The sequence below is a fragment of the Leopardus geoffroyi genome, chromosome D4, assembly GCF_018350155.1.
Source record: "Leopardus geoffroyi isolate Oge1 chromosome D4, O.geoffroyi_Oge1_pat1.0, whole genome shotgun sequence".
NCBI lineage: Eukaryota > Metazoa > Chordata > Mammalia > Carnivora > Felidae > Leopardus > Leopardus geoffroyi.
Window position 1 is genome coordinate 7,590,954 of NC_059342.1, and position 21,181 is coordinate 7,612,134.

The 21,181-nt window shown below is 43.2% G+C and overlaps 1 protein-coding gene and 1 non-coding gene across 6 annotated transcripts in view; one reads left to right on the forward strand and one right to left on the reverse strand.

Moving 5' to 3' along the window:
* GLIS3 (GLIS family zinc finger 3) overlaps positions 1-21,181 on the forward strand; it is a 448,764-nt gene that overhangs the window by 272,901 nt on the left and 154,682 nt on the right. The window lies entirely within an intron of this gene.
* On the reverse strand, positions 13,917-14,001 carry TRNAQ-UUG. The gene has a single exon. It is a non-coding gene; the product is annotated as a tRNA-Gln (tRNA).

Here is a 21,181-nt window from a genome sequence, read left to right on the forward strand (position 1 = left end):
CCTTAACTGACAGAGCCACCCAGGTGCCCCCCAGGATAGCTTTTAAGTGAAAAAAAGTAGGGTACAAAAGAATCTATGTCATATGCCACCCTTTGTTTCAGAAAGAAAGGGAAATACGTTCATGCACGTGTGCATGTATGCAGCTGTGGGTGTGCCTATACTTAATCTTGTAAAAAGAAACACAGGAAGGATCAACGAAGAAGTAATGACAATGGCTGACTCGATGGGCTGGGTTAAATAACGATGGAAGATGATCGGGATTGGAGAATACCTATTTACATAGTTTTGAATTTTGAACTATGTGTGTATGTTACTTCATAAAAATGAAACCATAAAGGATGAAAAAATACCAGACCTTAAAAGTGAATGGAAACAAAAACAAAAGAATCCTAACTGCGTATCAAATAGGTAACATAAGCAAATAATTAATTCACACTCTTTTACAACAGTACTCAATACATGTATTCTTATGAAATATTTACTAAAGGCAAAAAGAACTGTAAAGAAATCTGAAACCCTACTTAGTAGGTTTATTATTAGTGTTAATATTTATAGTATGATGAAAAATTTTATATATTATAGGATAAAGTAGATAAGCAGATAAATAATAAACATGGGTAAATATATATATATTAAAATTTTTTTAAGTTAATACATATCTGTTATATATAATTACAAACCACAATATTTTTACTGTAAGAGGAAAGAGATATAATTATGCAATAAAAGAAGATAAGAAAAAAAACTCTGTGGTACTAAATTTTGAATTGGTTCTATCAGAGGAACTCATGATTTCATATATTTCCTAGCTCTGTGCATTGAAAGGACCTGGAAAGTGATAACCCTTTAGCAATAAGCACACTCAGCAAACAGTCTTAGTTTCTAGCATCATTCTTCACTAAAATGAGACAGGACTCCTTACAGAAGTGGCTAATTCCAGATCAGGAGCAGAGAAAGACCAAAGTGAACCTGGATTGTCTTTTTGGAGCCAGAAAGCAAGGAACTACTCAAACGGTCATGGGGATCGTGTTAACAGAATACGGGTACTGGCCTACAGGAATTTCCACAGGTATTTGGGTGAATTTAAGCCCCCAGAGAAACAGTGACAACCATGGATTATTGTGTATATATAAAAAGAGAATAAACAAAGTTTCTCTAAACTTACTAATTCCAGTAATTTGTAGATTCTTTAGGGGGCAAGATTGTATAATCTACATGTGACGATTATTTTGTCTTCTTTTCTAGTCCTGATACGTTTCACTTCTTTTCCTCGTTTGATTGTATAGGTGAGAACCTTCCGTGTGATGCAGAATAGAAATGCTGATAGTACATGCCTTCTTCTTATTCCTGTTTCCATTAAGGTCATGTTTGAAAATATTTCACCGTTGAGAATGCTACTGGTTATATGTTTTTAATGGGTTACCAAATTCTTTTATCTGCTTAGTTTGCTAAGAGTTTTTATCCTGAATGTTTTTTTTTTTCTTTCCTGTAGAGATAGTCATATGATTTTCTCCTTAATTGCTCAGTGACATGGTCAATGAACATTAAATTCCTAGAAAAAAACATGTTGAGCTTGGTCATGACGTGCTGTATTTTTTATGTATTGAATGAGTTAGTTTGCCAGTCAGTATTTCAAGATTTTGGCATTGATGTTAATGTGGATCACCTAAAACTTTAATTTCCTGTGCTAGTCTTATCTCATTTCCGTTCTCTGATAGATTTTATGGAAACTGGAACTTTTCTGGTTCTTGAATGTAAATAGAACTCAACTGCGAAGCCATCTAGACCAAGTGGGAAAATTGTAGACTTTTGATTGAATTATTTAATGGCTGTCGTATCATTTAGGATTTCTGTTTATTCTTAACTCTGTTTTGGTAATTTATGTTACTCTTGACACTTGCCTTTTTCATCTCAATTTACAGATTTATTGACATAAAGCATCATCACCTTTTTAATCTCTGCTGCATCTGTAAATATGTCCCCTTTTCATTCCTATTATCATTAATTTATGTCATCTTTCTCCACCTCCCCATTAATCTTGCCAGAGACTTGTCTATTTAATTATTTATCTGAAAAAAAAATAATTTTTGATTCATTTAGCCTCTATTTTGTGATTTTGTTTTCTATTGTATTAAATTTTTTTCTTACCCATATTATTTTTTCCTTCTACTAATTTGGTCTAATTCTGCAGGTTTTTTTCCCCAACTCTTAATAATTTCTTATTTGTTGGGGTGCCTGGGTGGCTCAGTCGGTTAGGCGTCTGACTTCGGCTCAGGTCACGATCTCAACGGTTCGTGAGTTCGAGCACCGTGTCGGGCTCTGTGCTGACAGCTCAGAGCCTGGCGCCTGCTTCTGATTCTGTGTCTCCCTCTCTATCTGCCCCTCCCCCACTTACGTTCTGTCTCTATCAAAAAACGAATAAATTTTTAAGAATTTTTTAAAAATAATAATAATTTCTTATTTGTTAACATAAGCATGGAGGGTTATGAATATTCCTTGAAGAACCGCTGTAGCTATTTCCCACAGATTTTGACATCATAACATGCGTGTTTACCTCAACTTAACGTAAAGCCAATCAATATCTGTACCTTTTTTCCAAACAGCACTTTTATTAACTTCATTCACTCCCCATCAGGATTATATGCCATCCTCCAGAGTTGATTGATGTTTTTAAATTTCTTAATCCCTAAGTTAAATCTCAGTGCTATACTAATAGTCCATATGTGTATTTACCCACAATTTCCCCATTTTCTTTGGTCCCCAGTCTTTCTTGTTATCAGAACTTAATCTATGAGGCATCTGGGTGGCTCAGTTGGTTAAGCATCCGACTTCAGCTCGGGTCACAATCTCACGGTTCGTGAGTTCAAGTCCTGCGTCAGGCTGTGTGCTGACAGGACGAGGTTGCTTGGGATTCCCTCTCTCCCTTTCTCTCTCTGCCCCTCTCTCACAAAAATAAATAAATAAACTTAAAAAAAAAAAACAGAACTTAATCTGAGATCATTTTCCTTTTTCCCTGAAGTACATGATTTAGATGTTCCTTCAGGGAGAACCTCTCAGTTTTTTTGTCTTTCTGGTAACATTTTTGTTTCCTCCTTGTTCATGAAAGATATTTACACCTCGTGTGTAATTTTAGGTAGATAGTTGTGTCTCACAGCAGCATTTTGGAGATCCTCTTCTCTGCCTAGCTTCCAGTATTGCCGTGGGGTCTCACTGCTATTCCTTTGTAAGCAATCTGTCTCTCCTTTCAGCTGCTTTTAAGTTCTCTTCCTTGTCTTTGGTGTTTTGCTGCCTAGGGTGTTGTGTGCCTAGCGATGAATTTGTTTTTACTTGTCCCGCTTAGACATCATTGTGGTTCCTACAACATGGCATTTTGTCTGCTTCAGTTCAGGAAAGTTCTTTTTCAAAATACTGACTTCCCTCCATCACTGTGCTATCATCTCCTGCAACTCTGATTAGATGTCAATTTATTATGTGTTTTCAGTTTACATTCTATATCCTTTAAACTCTTCTAATTTTTTTATCACCTTGTCTCTCTGTCTATTCCACCTAATTTATATACATCCATTTTCCAAGTTATTAAGTCTTTCTGCAGCCACATCTCCTCTGCTCTTTAACTCATAAATTGTATATATATTTAAAAAAATTTTTTAATGTTTATTTTTGAGAGAGAGAGAGAGAGAGACCGAGTGCAAGTGAGGGAGGGGCAGAGAGAGAGGCATACACAGAACCTGAAGCAGGCTCCAAGCTCCGAGCTGTCAGCACAGAGCCTGACGTGGGGCTCGAACTCACGAACCATGAGATCATGACCTGAGCCAAAATCGGATGCTCAACCGACTGAGCCACCCAGGCGCCCCTCATAAATTGTATTTTTATTTTTAGTGATTGCATGTTTAATTTTCAGAAGTAGTTTTCATTTTTCAGAACTGCTTACTCAATTTTTAAAATTTCTTGTTTCCTTTTTTTCTTTGTTTCTCTTCTATTTCTTCAAATATTTAAACCCTACTAGATGTGACATTTCAATACTTCTATAGCTGGCAGGCTTCTCAGGTCTCGCTCTGTCATGCGTAGCATCCACTGACTATCACTTGGATAATTTTGACTGTGCGCTGGCACTCTTTAAAAACTTCACCTTTGGGGATTCTTTCAGGCCTGGGTCGAAAATGCATTCTTCCGGGGAATGTTTGTCGCTTCTAAAATCTCTGAGACTCTATCAGTCAGTTAAAATGATCAGCTTTGGGGTGTTTGGGATCATTCAAATAATGTAAATTCTGGATCCAAATCCAGGTTTTGGGATTAGGAATTTTGTAAGGCAGCCTTTTTTTTTCTCTCTCTTTATCAAGAGGTAAGACCTCTGTGTCCGGTGTCTCACTCTGTAGGTCAGGCTTATTTACACATATTGTTTTCCCAACTCATTTGCTGACCGTGTTGCCATTCAGAAGCCCCTGCTTTATACATGAGTCTCTCTCTGAACTCGAATGGAAATCTGGATCCGTGCTTTGTGGTTTTTCCCACCTGGCCCTTTAGAAGCCAAGCTCTAGGGTGCCTGGGATTAGTAGAATATCCCCAGTTCTTGTTTATCCTTGATTGCTGGGGTTTTTCGTTTGTGTGTGTGTGTGTGTGTGTGTGTATGTGTTTCTGGCTTTTAAAGAATTCCCTTATTCTGTTGCCAAGGCAGCCATGCATTAAAAAAAACTCTTTAAAAATTTTTAACCAGCATTTTTAGATGGGTCGCATCAGAGGTAAGTTCTCTGAACATCTCATTTGCCATATTGCTGGGAACAGAAATAAACAGTAGATAAGGAATGATTTTTAGGAAGACAACATAAATGGCAGGATTGATCATCAGTGGACATCGGGCAGAGGCTGGATACAGGGAGACAGTTTTTGTTCTCATGATTTATTCACACAATAATGCACAACTCCGGTCTAAATACTTAGATCTCGTCCCATAGGCAGCACACGTAAAACAACTCAAAATGAAGGTATTTAAGACTCATTAGTTGTGGAAATCGTTGATGACTTTTTGTGGTATTTTAAACTAGGTCTGTGAGTCAGAGTGTATTTTCACAGCCTAACCTTAAGGAAGGGATACACTTGCCAAATCTTGAGCGAGGAAAATGAATCCCAAATTGAGGTGTAGGTGTCAGAACGGTTCCTGCCAGCATTACTTATCTGCCAAACATTTTTCAACATAAGGAGAGCACCTGAGCACATGCCAGGCCGTGGACCGCGCTGGGGGATGTCAACCGAAGCAGCTTTTCATTTCTCGCTGGGAGGGTCAAAAAGAGATGAGCCCACAGTGAGAAGCCCCTTTCTGTCCATTTCCTAAATGCAGCAGGGGGCTTCTCCGGAGCGGTGCTTCTCAAGGCGAGGTCCACACCACAGGATTTGTCAGAAAGGAGATTCTCAGATCCACCTCGAGGCCCAGAGATTGGTGTTTTACCACCCCTTCCAGCTGACTCTCATGCGTTCTAGAGCTTGAGAAGGGCGGCTCCTAAGAAGGCTGGTTGAGGGGCACCTGGGTGGCTCAGTCGGTTAAGTGTCCAACTTCGGCTCAGGTCATGATCTCGTGGTTCATGAGTCCGAGCCCCACATCGGGCTCTGTGCTGACAGCTCGGAGCCTTGAGCCTCCTTCAGATTCTGTGTCTCCCTCTCTCTCTGCCCTTACCCCACTCATGGTGTGTCTGTCTGTCTGTCTGTCTCTCTCTCTCTCACTGTCTCTCAAAAATAAATAAACATTAAGAAGGCTGGTTGAAATAGAGTGGATGTGATTGTTCAGAAAACAGTTCATTTTCAATTGGATTCTCCATTGTCAAGATACATTTGTCTCCAAGCAAATTATTTATAACAGACACAAAAAAACTAAATGTCCAGTGGTCTCGGACTAGGAAAATGAATTATGGTGTAACCGTTCGATGAAATTATGCAACCATCAAAGTTATTTAAGGATATTTAATAATAAGGAAATGCTTACAAAAGTGTTTAAATGTATGTTCGCATCCCTCTGCAAACATCCATTCTGATGATGGCAAGTGTAGACATTCATTGTGATCCCAGGAATTCCTTAGTTGTCCTTGAAAATCAACGAGAACAAAGTTGGTTCTCCATGGATAGTGAGATTCTGGGATATTTTTACATATACCTATAATAACACATATGCATTCTTATTGCATGTATTTGTAAATTGTCTGGAATAGGCAAGTATTAATTTCATACAATGCTAGAAGGAAATAAACTGTTTTTGTTTTTTTTTTTAAGTTGTAGCAGAATTGCTTTAAATTGCGGGTTTCGGAAAATTAAAGATTGCACCTGCCTTGCTGCATTTCTGCAGAGCAGGTGGGGGAAGAAGCAGTACAAAGAGATCCTGATCTGGCAGATGGGATGGGGCCATGGCAGAGTCAGGTGCATTGTCAGTGGGCTTTCCTCTGGGGATATTTTTGGGCCAGTTCGTGACACTGCTGACTGGCCATAAATCCTGAAAGTTTGAGAGCTGGAATGAGAACACAGGACATGCACAAACCTCCTTCCCCACGATTCTGCAGCTCAGAAAATCCCCAACATCTGGCTCACGTGTGAAGCCAGGAAAGCTACGGTTTCCACTGGCAGCCGGCCTTACCGAGAGCCTTAGCCGGTTGGCTCTATGACACACAGGGAAAACACTTTGCGAGGATTTGCTGAGCATTTTATTCCCAAGTGGAAAATCTGCACACACATCCAATTAAACTAGAGACAATTTTGTAAGGCACCTCCTAGGGGATAAAAGTGTTTGACCTGATCAGGATTGGTCAAAGTAGAGATTATTGGATATCACACAGCCTGGTCTTTTGGTTTAACACCGGCCAAATTAAAACTAGAATAATACTTAGAGGCCAGGAATACTTTGACGAAGACAGAAAATCCACTGTTAACTTTTTTTTTCCTACTTTTATTATAGAAGTTCACAAAAAAATTATCAAAAGGAAAAAGAAGAATTATAATACACATGCCCATTACCCAGCTTTAAATACCATTTACTCCTTGGTAATGGGAGAAATATTTTGAGCTTCTGGGTTGAAAATCTTACCAACTCTATCCCATAAACGAACATGCCTTCCTTTATGGTGAGAAGGGTTTGGGTTCAGAACCTCTGTCCATCCACTGGAGCTCTTTTGCATCTTCTTTCAAGAGGCTTTGTGGGGAACGAAAAAGTAAAAGGGACGCCCATTGTAATGATGGCTACTGACGTCCCAGTTGGTACACTGACCTCCAAGGCATCTCAGTAAAATTCCTTCCAAGTTTTAAGAACCAACACTGATTTCCATCGTTTATCCATGCATAAAGCAGTGAGTGCAGTTTGCTTTGAACACTTTTCAGCAGAACCTTTAACAAGGAAAAGCATTTCTTTGTTGCCCCCTTTCTCAAAGAAGCAACCGCATTAAGCACCTAGCATTAAGATATATGGACAACTAATTTTCACTAATCCCTCTTCTTTGGTTCCATGCTTTGATATATTGAATAGCTAAAAGGAAAAGTCACTTTTCCCTTCCAAAACTACTTCTGGAAAATATGTTTGTTTGTTTGTTTGTTTGTTTGTTTGTTTTTCTTAACACTAAGCATCAGCCTAGGTACCGTATAAGAATAAAGCGAATGCCACTGCTCTTGTCCTCTGAATGTCCTCATTCTAACATCACTTAGTTGGGACTGTGGTGTGAACAGCAAAGCTGGCCTGAGGCAAGGTTTTCAGTGGGGAGTCCTGTTGTCTCACTGACTTTGTGCTATAAAATCTGGCCTCAGTTCCTCTAAAAGTAATTGGCCTTAATTTACAATAAAATTTCAATTAAAAATTCAACCCACTTAAAGGCGCCTGGGTGGCTCGGTTGGTTAAGCGGCCGACTTCGGCTCAGGTCATGATTTCGCGGTCCGTGAGTTCGAGCCCCACATCAGGCTCTGTGCTGACAGCTCAGAGCCTGGAGCCTGCCTTGGATTCTGTGTCTCCCTCTCTCTCTGCTCCTCCCGCATTCACACTCTGTCTCTCTCTCAAAAATAATTTAAAAAAATGCAACCCACTTAAAGTTGACAAACTGTATAATAATAAAATACTGTCAACTCCCAAGTTAAGCCTCAGTTAAAATACAAAAATGTAATTAAATTAAAACAAAAATGAAAGTATTGGTAATTGCGTTCGCCACCATGCAGAGTATGACAGATGAAGATATATACCAAGTGGAGTGATCAGACCCCAGGACTTGTGTAATTTTCCTAAGCGTTCCCAGCATATTAAACCTTCAGATGGAATCATAACTTCAGTTGCTAATGTCCAGGTTGTCTAATTTTACATGATTCGCTTTGTTTTACTTCTACCATCCTTTGCAGTTCTTAATCTTGCTACAGATTTGAGCCCGGTCCCTTCCACCGAAACTCTTTTGCGTCTTCTTTTGAGAAGCTTTGTGGGGAAGGAAAAAGTAAAAGGGACGCCCATTGTCATGATGGCTACTGACCTCCCAGTTGGTACACTGACCTCCAAGGCATCTCAGTAAAATGCCTTCCAAGTTCTAAGAGCCGACATCACTTCCTGTCACACGATGTCTGTTGTACCACTTCTCCCCGTTAACACCCTGTCCGTACAAGTGGTCGTGGGAGCAGGTGCCTCCACTGGTCTGCTGGGAGCTACTTGTACGTGAGAGCCACTCGGGGTAGAGATACCGTGGAGACTCTTGTCAAGTTCCAAAGCCTTCATGTTCTCCATCAGAGACCTCTGTGTGGTTCCCTGCCAAATGAAACGGTTTCACTTGGACATCGCATACTTTGAAGAACCCCTTCGTGAGGTAGATCTTTCCTTTTTTCACATTTTGGGGCATGCACACTGTAAGGGATGAACTTTCGTTGTTGTTGTTGAAGGAATGGGGGTGTGCTCAGTTCTTGGACTTGTATGAAATCTAATTTGTATGAAATTAAACATATTTTTAAATATCAAACATAGATATGGCATTTGAAAACTAATTTTGACTTTAGGAACAGCTTTGGTCACTTCATCAAGCTACTTTCACTCTTCTGTGTAGTCGAAAGCTCAGGCTTAGGGGATGGCCAGTGGGCCAGGAGATCCCTACTTGACCTCCAGAGCTAGAACATTGCAAACTCCGAGTTGGCAGGGATTCCTTTCTTTAGTGACTCTGTGATACGTGTGAAGTTGTTCTTTGTTCTCTGGTCAGCCCTACTGAGTGCCTGTCCTGAGTCAGGGGCTGTGCCAGGTGCCAGTCAGCCTTTGGTGAAGAAAACATATGTGTCACTCACTGGCCTCTGAAATTTAAGACCTCTTGGTATCAGTAATGGGTAATAGACTGATAGGGTGTTTACTGACATCTTTCTTCCTCGTGACGCCTTCTCATGCTATGTGAATGTAACATGCCCGCCCTCTTTCTCTCATAAAACAGTGACTTTTCAGTGCCAACGAGCTGACTGACGAAAAACTACCCACAAAAGTAGTGTACCCAAGGCCCTTTCCATGCTGTGCATCTGGCCGAGGTTGTCACATGCCATGCTTGATAACTAGCTTTATAGTAGAAATACTACCTGGTCTCATCCTTCAAATGGTGACACCATTCAGGTTTTTAGAATTGAAACGTTTGAGATCATTGTAGATTTACATACACTTGTAAGAAATAATCCAGAAATACACTCATGTGTACGTGTTTGTATTCTATACAGTTGTATTGCCTGGGTAGATTGTAGTCACCATTACAATCAAGATTTCCCGCACCACAAGGATCTCTGTTTCCTTTTCGTAACCATGCCCACTTGCCTCCCCCGCCCCCTTCCTTAACTTTTCTGGCAACCGTTAATCTGTCCTCTATTGCTCACATTTTTTCAGTTCACAAGTGTTAACTGAAGTGGAAACGCACAATATGTGACCTCTTTGGATTGGCCTTTTTCACGCACCCTAATTCACTGAAAATTCAATTCATTCAATTCAGAATTCATTCAATTTGTTGTATCAAGATCTTATTCTTTTTTATTGTTGAGTAATATTGCATCGTATGTTTATTTCACAGTATTCCATACTTGGTTTAACCATTTTTCTGGTGAAGGACATCTGGGCTGAATCCAGTTTGGGGCTGTTACAAATAACAGTGGTAGGAACATTTTGTGTGTAGGTTTTTGTATAGATAGAAGTTTTCGTTTCTCTGGATAAATAGCCACTGTTGCAATTTCTGGGTCATCTGTTAATTGAAAAAAAAAAAATGTAAGTAGTCTCTACACCCAATGTGGGGCTTGAATTCTTGACTCCAAGATCAAGAGTCAGACAGATGCTGTACTTACTGAGCCAGTCAGATGCCCCTTATTTTTAGTTTTTTAAGAAACTACCAACCCATTTTCCATAGTGGCTGTACCACAAGCGTGTATCAGTGTGCCAAATTCTCCACATCCTTGTCAGCAATTGGTGTTGTCACTATTCTTTATTCCTAGCTATTTTGGTAGGCAAGTAGTGATATCTCCTGGTTTCAATTCGCATTTTCCTGATGGCTAACGCTATTGAAATATTTTCATGTGTTTTCTTGTCCTCCCCCTATATTCTTCTGTGAAATGTCTGTACATCTCTTTTTCCATTTTCTAATTGGATTATTTGTGTTATTACCATGAATTTCAGGTTTTTTATTTAAATACACATAATCCGGGGCGCCTGGGTGGCACAGTCGGTTGAGCGTCCGACTTCGGTCAGGTCATGATCTCGCGGTCCGTGAGTTCGAGCCCCGCGTCAGGCTCTGGGCTGATGGCTCAGAGCCTGGAGCCTGTTTCCGATTCTGTGTCTCCCTCTCTCTCTGCTCCTCCCCCGTTCATACTCTGTCTCTCTCTGTCCCAAAAATGAATAAACGTTGAAAAAAAATTAAAAAAAAAAAATAAATACACATAATCCATGTATGCACGTTGGCAAACATTTTCTCTGACCATAGCTTTTATTTTCCTATCTTCTTCCCACGGGCTTTCACGGAGCAAAAGTTTTTAAGTGTGATGAGGAAAGATTCATCAGTATTTCTTTTTACAGATGGTGCTCTTGATGTTGAAGTCTAAGAAAGACCTCCGTGTCTAATTCTAGACACCAAAGATTATGTCTTATTTTTTTTTCTAAAATTTTTATAGTTTTATGGTTTATACTTACACCTTTGATCCATTTTGACTTCATTCTTGAATGAGGTATGAGGCTTAGGTCAAGACTCATTTTCATCCATAGATATCCATTTATCCATGGTGCCCCAGCGCCATTTGTTGAAAAGCCTGCCCTTCCTTTACTGGGTTGTTTCTGCACCTTTGTTAACTAACTGTCCATTGAACATTTTGTATGGGCTGATTTCTGGATTCTACATTCTGCACCGTTGATCAGTGCGTCTGTCCTGTCATCAGTATTGCACTGTCTTGAGTGACCCTTCACAGCCAAGACAGTGACTCTCCTCACTCTGTTCTTCTTCGTTAAGACAATTTTAGCTATTCTAGGGCCTGTGCCTTTCCTGCAAGTTTTGAGTGACGTGTAGAAACCTCACTTAGAAGTCTTTCTACCTTCCCTGCCTTTAAATAGCATCATCTTGAGTATCCGATGATGTTGTAATTTTGGTCTCAGTCATCAAATCTTAATTGAAATCTCATGAGTAAATGATAATCTGTTGTATGTAGCAATATTTCTCTTTTTTTTTTCCTTTTTATCTTTTTTCTTCCTGATGTCCCAGGATTCTTTAATCATCTCCTTTCTGTTTGAAGAAATTTCTTCAGCTAATCTTTAAGGGTGGCTTTGCTAACATTAAATTCTTTGTTTTCCTTCATCTGAGAGTGTTTTTATTTTCCCTTCACTCCTGAAAGATAGTTTCTCTGGATATAGGACACTCAGTTGACCGTTCTTTTCCCTTTTAGCCCGTGAAACCACTTGGTTCTGTCTTCCATGGTTACAGACAAAAAAAAAAAAAAAAAAAAAAAAAAAATCCACTCTTGTTTGAATTGATGTTCACATGTAATCAGTATAGCCTTTCTGTCTGGCTGCTTTTAAGATTTCTTAATTTATTTTTAAAATTTTAATCATGATGTCTCTTCATGTGGATTTTTCTGAGTTCGTCTTGTCTGCACCCACTAAGTTCTTTGGATCTGTGGGTTTGTGTCTTTTGCCAAATTTGGGAAGTTTTTGGCCATAATTTCCTCATACATTCTTCCATTCCCACTTTCTTCTCTCCTTCTGAGACTCTGCTGTTGAGAATGCTAGCCTTTTATTATCGCCCTGCAGGCCCCAGAGGCTCTGTGGGTTAGTTTTTCAGTATGTTTTCCCTTTTTGTTGAAATGGGGTGAATTCTTTTGTTCTGTCCTCTCTGGTCTCCATGATCGACTCTATCCAGTGAGTTTTAAAATTTCTGTTACTTTGTTTTTCAGCTCTATAATTCCCATTCGATTCTTCCTTGTAGCTTCTGTTTCTTTCCTGAGATCTTTTATTTTTTCATTTATTTCAAGAAAATTCATAATTGACTCAAGTGTTTTTATGAAAGCTGCTTTAAAGTCCTTTTCAGAAAATTCCAACATCTGATTTCTCGGATTCTTTTTAGTATTGGCTTTAGTTGATTGTCTTTTTCATTTGCATTGGGATTTTCTTGGTTCTTGGTTGATGTGTGATTTTCTATTAGATCCTGGATATTTTGTCATTTATGTTTGGAAACTCCAGATTGTATTTCAGTTTAGTTTTTTTTTTTTTTTTTTTTTTTTTTTTTTTAATTTTAGTAGGCAGTCACCCTATTTAGGTTTAGCATATGGGTCTTTGATTACTTTAGTAGGCTGTGGTTCTTCAGACCTTCGGGGGAGCTATTTTGGTTGGGTTGGTTTATCTGGTGCCACTGGGGATCCCCCTGGTGTGGCTGGTGCTGCCTGAGGGGTCGAAGGGGTTTCCCCACTGGACGTCTCTCAGTGGGGGAAGGGTGTGGTTGGTTTCCCCTGTCCATTTTCCCAGCTTTAGGAGGAGAGTGTCAGACACATGGGAACAAAGAACTTTCCCAGATTGGGTCACAGGCTGTATCTGGACCGCTCTTACTGGTTCCGTTTGCCTACACAAGTATCTAGTTTAAAGTGTATAAACAGTCTCCTTTCTAAAGATTTTTCTTTTATTGTCCCTTTTTATAAATTGCTGGTATTAAATTCTTTGGGCATTTCTGGGCCTCGTGCTGTCTTCCCTTCTTGGGGCAAAAGTTCCAAGGAAGTCAGTGGTTATGTTAGGTCGAGTAAGTGGCATTAGGCGTATGGGACCAGAGCCAGGTTGATTTGTGATTATCTGCTACCCTATCCCCCTGTGCTTTTGATTGTATTTGTGTTGCTGGATCTGGTCCTGTTTGCTCACCCCACACCCTCCTATCATCTCTGTTCCCCTCTCCAAGCCACAGTGTAGCTGGAGTGAGTTAAATGGCCTATTCACTTGGGTGACCTCATGTGAACAAGTGACCTGCCAATTTGAAGCTCCCTCCTGGTCTCTGCAAGTGGCGTTACCTTGTTTACCAGTTACCACATTTTACTGAACGTTGGGCCTGATCTCAAGACTTTACTCATATTTTATCGGGAGACCAGCCCTCTGCCTCAAAATATAGCTAGCTTTGAGGAATAGCTTACATTAATCGGAGACTGAGTGGTACATATGGCCCTGGGGATGAAAAATCAGATGGTGGATTAATAGTATGATATTCCTAATTATACATGAGTTTGCAGTAAATCTGCTTGAGAGATCAGAATAGAGGTGGGGAACGGAGGTGGTGCTGGAATTGTGTGAATCGTTTATTATCACACAAGGAAGCTTCAGTACATATTTAATTTTTTAACGTTTATTTTAGAGGAGAGACAAAGCACAAGGCGGGGGGGGGGGGGGGCAGAGGGAGAGACACACACAGAACCCGAAGCAGGCTCCAGGCTCCGAGCTGTCAGCACAGAGCCCGACGTGGGGCTCGAACCCACGAACCGTGAGATCATGACCTGAGCCAAAGTCAGACGCTTAACCGGCTGAGCCACCCAGGCGCCCCTTGCTTCAGTCCGTGTTTAAAGTTTGATTCACGCAACCATCAAAGGCCCGGAGTAGACCATCTTCAGCAACACCCTTAGCCTCCATTTCCCGGCCTCCGCAGGCTCCTGGGCGTCCTGGACTGAGGAACCAGCCCAGGTAACCCTGTCTGCTCACACGAGGTACTGGCCAAAGGTAGTCTCTTGTCAGGTGGAGCACGGCCCGTGCTGTAGAAATGCAGAACACCCTGCTCAGTGGGCCCCGTGGCTCCCAGGTATTGAGAATCTGTTTGGTGGTTTTAATCTTCTATAAATCATTCTGTAATTTAACTAAAAGGAGACTTTGTTTTCCTTCAGGAAAGTCATTCTTGACAGCTCCTCACTTAATTTATTTTAATTATCGTGACTGGTTTATTTCTCTTCTTTTTCTCTGCAAATGAATTTATAATTGATGTGGGTAGAACACATTATGCAGTTTATAGTTTAGTAACGTTATAAAGTTTTCATTTAAATTGGCAATGGCAAAAACTACTAGGGGACATGAAGAAAGAATTTTTATGGAGCTAGATTGTTGCAGCACTCAGTGGTTTGGGTTTGTACTTAAAATCCCTAACACAGATGACCTCTGCTTCTCTTGGGGGTTGCATATCAACAATCCCTTACTTTTCCAGAGCAAGTGTGGCTCTCTTTCAGGAAAGCGAACCTTGCTGTCTTTGCCAAAATGTTTTATTACTTGAAAGATCCCTTGCTATTGCTGGATGACCCACTTCATTAAAAAAAAAAAAAAAAAAAAATCATGGACCTAGTGGTAGCTGCTCTCTGTCCACACTAGCTGTGTTGTGTTCTAGAGAAAAACGCAGGTCTACCTTCTGGCCTCAAATATCCACACACCAGGAACCAGCACCTTGCAATTAACAAATCCTAAAATTGTGGATCTCCTTTCTGATGGAAAAATCATACCTAGTTTTGACGGACACGGTGAAAATTTTGCCTTGTAAATGACACTCCATGTAAAGGGACTGTCCCAAGGATGAGAGAATGTTGTTTACTAGCCAAGGGGGCCTCAGTCATGGCCATTCACCTTGATTTTGACTCTGATTTCTTCTAATTCAGGCAAGTTTGGGTTTTGTGTCGCTTCTGCTCATATTTGAGAGCCAGTGACCCCCGCAATGACCTAGGCCTTGACTGTCCTACCTTCTTTCTGGCTAGCTGCCTGAAGGCTTCTGTAGATGACAGGGGCAATAAAGGAATTCAAGATGCAAGCCAATTATTGTTTGTTTGTTTTTTTCTATTTCTGAGGAAAGTGTTGGTAAAGAAAAGAGTTTGAAACTGTCCATTGGCTAAATAGGTCAGCAGATATAGATTATCATTTTCAGGGTTGGTTTTTCTCGACTCACCAGAACCTAAAAGAATCTCATATATTTATTGGTTTGCACTTACTTGGATAGGAAATTTATGGAGCATCTTTTCCTGTGTCCATAGAGGGCCCCAGCTTTTATCCAGAAGGAAAAGGAAAAAAAGAGAGAGTGAGAGAGAAACTTCTTTGTTTTCTGTCAGTGACCACTTGTTAAACAGGAGTGCAGTCAGACGCACAAATGCTGCGGTCGTGTAGCCAGACATCTGACCTTTGCAGTCGGAATGGCTACAACCGTAACAAGCGTGCAGAGCCTGGCACGAGTAAGCGGGACTTGACTGGGGTTGGGGGACCTCGGTGGGGAGTTGGAGTCTCCATGCTCAGAGCACCTGGGATAGGGGTTTACTGTGAAGGGGGGGGGGGGGAAGAGACATTGTTGTCGGATGATTTCTTTTTTAATTTATGCAGCTGTGTAGGCGAAAAACTGAAGTCAAAGGAACCCCATGCTGGTAGAGGAAGGGCAGAATCATGGGAAAGAGTACCTTTTGGAATGTCACGTTCTTTTCTGTTCTCTGCATTAGCAAGTAAATACAGTAGCACTGCCTGGAAACAATGAAAGAATTGAAATGCGCCATTCTAAGAGGCATAATAAAATCAGACAGGCCAATCCGGGACTTTATTTTTGAAGTATAAGCAGTCACTATGCAGGTGGAGTAAGAATAAAGCTGTCTGAGGATTCCTCCCTCTGTAGTAGACATGCAGAGCCCAGAGCCTGCCAGAGCTCTCTAGACACTTTCGCCGTATCTCTCAGGGCTTTGAATGTCCTTCTGGGAAAGAAATTTGCCGGCGGGCGGTTGGTCATCCCGTTGGACAGGTTGCAGTCTTCTGGGCCCGCCTGGTAGAGTGTTGGGATAGAAGATGTCTCGTGACAAGGATTAGCTTATGTGGGATGTCCTAGCCTCCATCCGTCTGTCCGTGAGCTCAGCCATTCAGCCCATGAGTTTTGAATGCCTTATTTGTTCGAAGTCTTGGGAAAATACACCAACTTTATTAAGTCATCAAGGAGCCATAGACAGCCTTGAATGTTCGCGTCATGCCACCTGTGTAGCAGTGCTGTGTTCACAACCCAAGAAAGAGTCAGGCCCTCCCCACAAAAGCACTCCATGTAACTATTAGGATTAACTGTTACTAAGGTGCGTTTTATTTAAACAGCACGTAAGGTCAGTTTCCACATACTTCCTGATATTCAGAGTAATAGATAGGCTCCTAAACTGACAAATTGCCAAGTGATATGACTCCAGACCAGCCCTAGGATGGATAAGCTGTCCTTCATGCATCTTGGGAAGCAGAGCTTCCCCCCCACCCCCCGGCAAGCAGGACAGAGGTCCCCCCGGCTTCGCTCCGCTGTGTCTCAGCCACTGGAAGGCAAGCCTGGGTGAACCAACCACGAGGTCTCCAGAGTCTGACTTGATTCCTTGCCCCTCGTCTCCTTGCGTTTTACCTGATTCGGTGCCTGGTGCTCTTTCCTTGCCCCAGTTAGCCAGTGCCATTGCTTTTATGTGCCCCTTCCCAGTCCCCTAGCAAGGGACTCTGACCCCAGCCACTGGCCCCCTTCCCCGACACATTTACTATGCGTAGGTTTCCAGGTGTCGCCTTGAACCACTCGCGTTGTAATCTTTTTCGTTCAAGCGTGGGTAAAAGTCAAGGCCTGGGGGACACGAAGAGAGGACTTCCTCCCAGAGATAATTCCAGAGGAGGCCTCTTTTCCCTGTGTGGGATCCCGCAGGTTTGCTGTGGTCTAGGGAGTCCGCTCCCTGTGTTCTCATCAGCTCATGTGTCCTGTTCCTCTGTGGCTGTAGGTCCCCTCTCCCCCTCCCCTCCCCCTAGGTGCACACTCCCAACACCTGCCCAGCCCCCGCCTTCCCTAGGGCTCTGCTTCCCAGTGGCCGTGAACTTTCTCCCCGGTCCCCTGTCCTAACAAGTGGTTTGAGGCCTCCTCAATCCTGACTCCTCCATGACCCCTCTGATTTCCTGTCCTCTCCCTTCTCTTCATGTCTTACTGCCTTAACCTTAAAATCCCCTGGTTCTTAACATTTACCTCTTTTCTCCATGTTTCCTATGCTTTGTAATTTTGTCTCCTTAATGGCATCGTAAGCTGTTAGAGGAAAGGAAGGAGGTCTTGCTTCTTTAAGATGGCTCGAGCGTTGACTCCATCGTGCCCAGTGGCAGGTGCCCACCGGGTATTGACCAACTGGGGCACTGTCCCCATGGCTGTGATACCCCATTCCTGCCTCCGAAGGGCCTCTCTGTTGATGAGGGAGAGGACCCACCATATTAATGTGGCCTCTTCTCCCTACTCTCTAAGAGGCCCTGGAGAGAATGAGGCAAGTTGGGTGTAAGTACTAATGGAGATTTATGATTAGTAACGGGATGGTACCCTACTCACCAGAATCAATTTCGATCCCTTTTTAAAGCAGGAAAATTCCTAATGTGAAATCTCCTTAAGCTAGGTAACTTTTAATAAGATACACCTGCACCAGTAATTTTCACATCTCTCATGTCTCCATTTCCTTGAGATATTCCCTCTTTCTGCATCGCAGAAGCACCTTCTACGTGTGGCCATATTTATTCTTGACATCATTTCTCAGATTTATCTTTCTTACTAAATCGTACATTCATTGGGAGTAATGGCCATGCCTCCCTAATGCCAATCACTGCTCTTCCTGTGAAGGCGGGTTTACTTGGAGTATGGTGTCTCTGGTGTCACCAGCTCTGCTGATTCCGTATTCAACGTGCCAGTAAAGCGAGTGTCCGCATTGTCCTTCTCAACCTTGGGACCAGCAATGGTGCCTCGCCTGGAGCTCATGATACTCCATCCACGGGGCAGGACAGACAGCAGATAAGGACAGAGGTAGTGGGAGCTCGATGGATAGAAGGCTATTTTGCAGAAACTTTGAGCCCACAGATAGTTATGGAATGCCTGCTGTCTGGAGGGGCCCCGCTAATAGCTGGGGATGGTAGGACCTCTGTCCCTGGTGCTCACAGCCCCACGACAGAAACTAATGATACGCCGTTATTTACCTAAACTGGGCTGAGAGTCATACAAGAAAAGTAACAGGGGGCTTGGAGGCTGTTTGAGGGGAGGGGGGCTTCTACCCAGGAATTCCTCTGAGAGAGGCATCCAGATCCAGCTGGCCTGACGCGAGTCTGAAGTACTTTTCCTCCGCATCAGTGAGAAACATCATACTCCCGTCAGGAAGAATTTTCCAGCACTGGGAACCCATGGCATGTTTATAGCCCTTTTTTTTTTTTTTAACGTCAACTTGTCGAGCAGCATCTTTCGCACAGCCTGCTCCCCAGAAGCATCTCCCATTCGTCGCCGGCTGTAGCAGCACTGATGCCAGACGTCCTGTGGCCCCCATCTCCGCAGAGCAGGGTGAGCTGGGACGGAGGCTGTGCCGTTGGCTCACCGTTGGCACAGCGTCCCCAGAAGCCCTGGAGTCCGGAGGTACTTCTCTGGGCCAGCTGGTGCCATATATAAAGCTCTAGACCTTGGCACTGGATGTTGGTAGCCGATTGAGAAGCTTAATTCTGCGGTCTCGTTTGTGTTTTTTGAACGATGATGATGGCAGGCCATTTTTTTTAGACTCTCGATACACCCCCGACAGCAGGTTGTTACTGGGGGAAGGGGAGGCGGCTTGAGTTCCCATCCCCCATCTGCGGGGGTCAAGGTCTCCCTCTTCCTTCTTCCATTTCATTTCCTGCTGATGGTGAATGATGGGTAAAGGAGGAGGCAGTGGCAGGTGGGGAGCTGAAGACAGGGCACAAGGAAGAATTTGTGTTCGAGAACAACGTGTCCGTTCTAACCCTCAGGAGTGCGGGGATGCTCAGTGTTATTGGGATGCTGCATGTTCCAGAACATGTTCCATGTTCTTTCTGGGCATAAGAGGGAAGGCATACCTTGCTGTGGAAGAACAGCATTATTCACATTTGAATATTTGAAAACTCAAATACAATATGAAAATGGAAGACTGTGAAGAAAAGATCGGTGGAGACCGACCCTTGGCTGTGCAGCTAATTGGGCTGGGGAGTCCGGTCAAGTGAAATCCCACCCCTTGACTAACTTACATCAGCTCCCAGGAACAATCAAGGCGATTTGATTTGGGGCACAGTTCCTCATAGGAAAGCTCTGGGTAAAAAGTGCTGTCGGGGTCTTGACAGAAAAAAAAAAAAATCAGAAATCGCCTCTAGCTCATCCGTAAGCCTCATCCTGGTTTTCTCTGTGCAGAGGGGAGTGTCTTCACGCAGCAGCATTTTGGGGGTCTCAGACCTTCCGTTCAGCAGAGGGGGGGCCTTCCTTGGGCTTTTCTTAGGGAGTACGTGAAACCGGATACAGCATCGTCGCTCCCAGGAGGGGTAGCCCTCCAGACCAGACCCCGTATGAGACCTGAAATGAGGAGGGAGGGACTGTCTCAGTGACGAAAAGAGGAGGCGCTTTGCTGCAGAGGGTGACATTGGAGCTGTACCTTGCGGGATACCCAGGTCACGCCCAGAGCTCAGAGGCGGACACGGGAGTTTTCTCTGCGAAGGGAACAGTGTGTGCAGAGGGAACGGTGCGCGGCATCCCCCTTGAGGAAACACCTCAAGGTTAGGGATGCCTACAGGGGAGGTCGCGGCCGGGAGGGGTGGGTCAGGGGGATGACGGGACAGCCTTTCTCCTGAAAGCAGTGAAGATACCTGTGGGCTTTATAAGTAGGAAAAGGAGACAATCACATTGGCTTTTCAGAGAATTCTGGTGGCAGGTGAGAAACCAGAGTCAATAAGCACTGTGTCAGAGCCGAGGTGGGAGTTGCTAGAAACCTCGGGCCTCGTGCGGCAGTGGGGGAAGGAGGTGGGAGTGAGTGTGGAGGTCCTTGGGAGTGCTCATGGTCAGAGCCTTCATCAGCAAGGGAAGCAAAGAGGGGAGAGGCAGCACGCTCCCTGCAGGAGGCCCGCACAGAGCAGGGCACCAGGGGAGGTCTAGGTCATCAGACCTAGAATCTGAGACCTTTCTCCTGAGCTCCAGAGCCGATGATGAAAGGTTTTATTTCAAGTTTGTTATTCTGTGCCACCCATGCTACTGGTGCGATTTCTTGATCCCTGGTTCAGAGCAATTGTTTAAGGTATTGATATCATCTCCGCTGTGCGGAAGAAGTTGTGCCTAAGAAGCTAGGCAGTCCGCCCAGGCCCACCGTCTCCAGCCCTCTACCCACCACCCCCATGGAAACCTTTCTTGGTTTTCTCATGGGCCTGCGGGAAACGGAAGGTCCCAAGCAGAGCCCCTGTCTCCTGGTTGCATGTCTGTCTCCCTTCCTTGTATCCCCTCACCTCATTAGCGACCACACCCTTTCCTTAGTTCCCAGTAGTAGAGAACATCGGGAGGGCGCTTTCCTCACTTTCTCCCTTCAGCACATCACCAGTTGGCCATCAACCTCAGTATTCCACCATTGGGGTGTTTCTCCACCGAGAACCAGGCCCGCCTCTCAACCCCTCTGGCCCTCACGACTGCTTTGCACAGTCTCTGAGTTCTGTCTTACCTGCTCTGTTTGGTTGTAAACTCTCCAAAGGCAGGGACCGTGTTGTATGCATTTTTGTATGCCTTAATGGCCTCTGTCGTTCACTGTGTCTTAGCAACAGTAGAAGCATAAAATTATTTACTGATTGATTTAGTCAAGAGGGCCTTTAACTATTTAATGAAACTTTAATTGTATTTTACTGTTTGTTTGTTCTTTAGTTAGCCCAGACTGGGAGTGTAGTTGTGGGGGGTGTGTGCACTCAGCATGGCCCACAGGTTCACGTGAGACC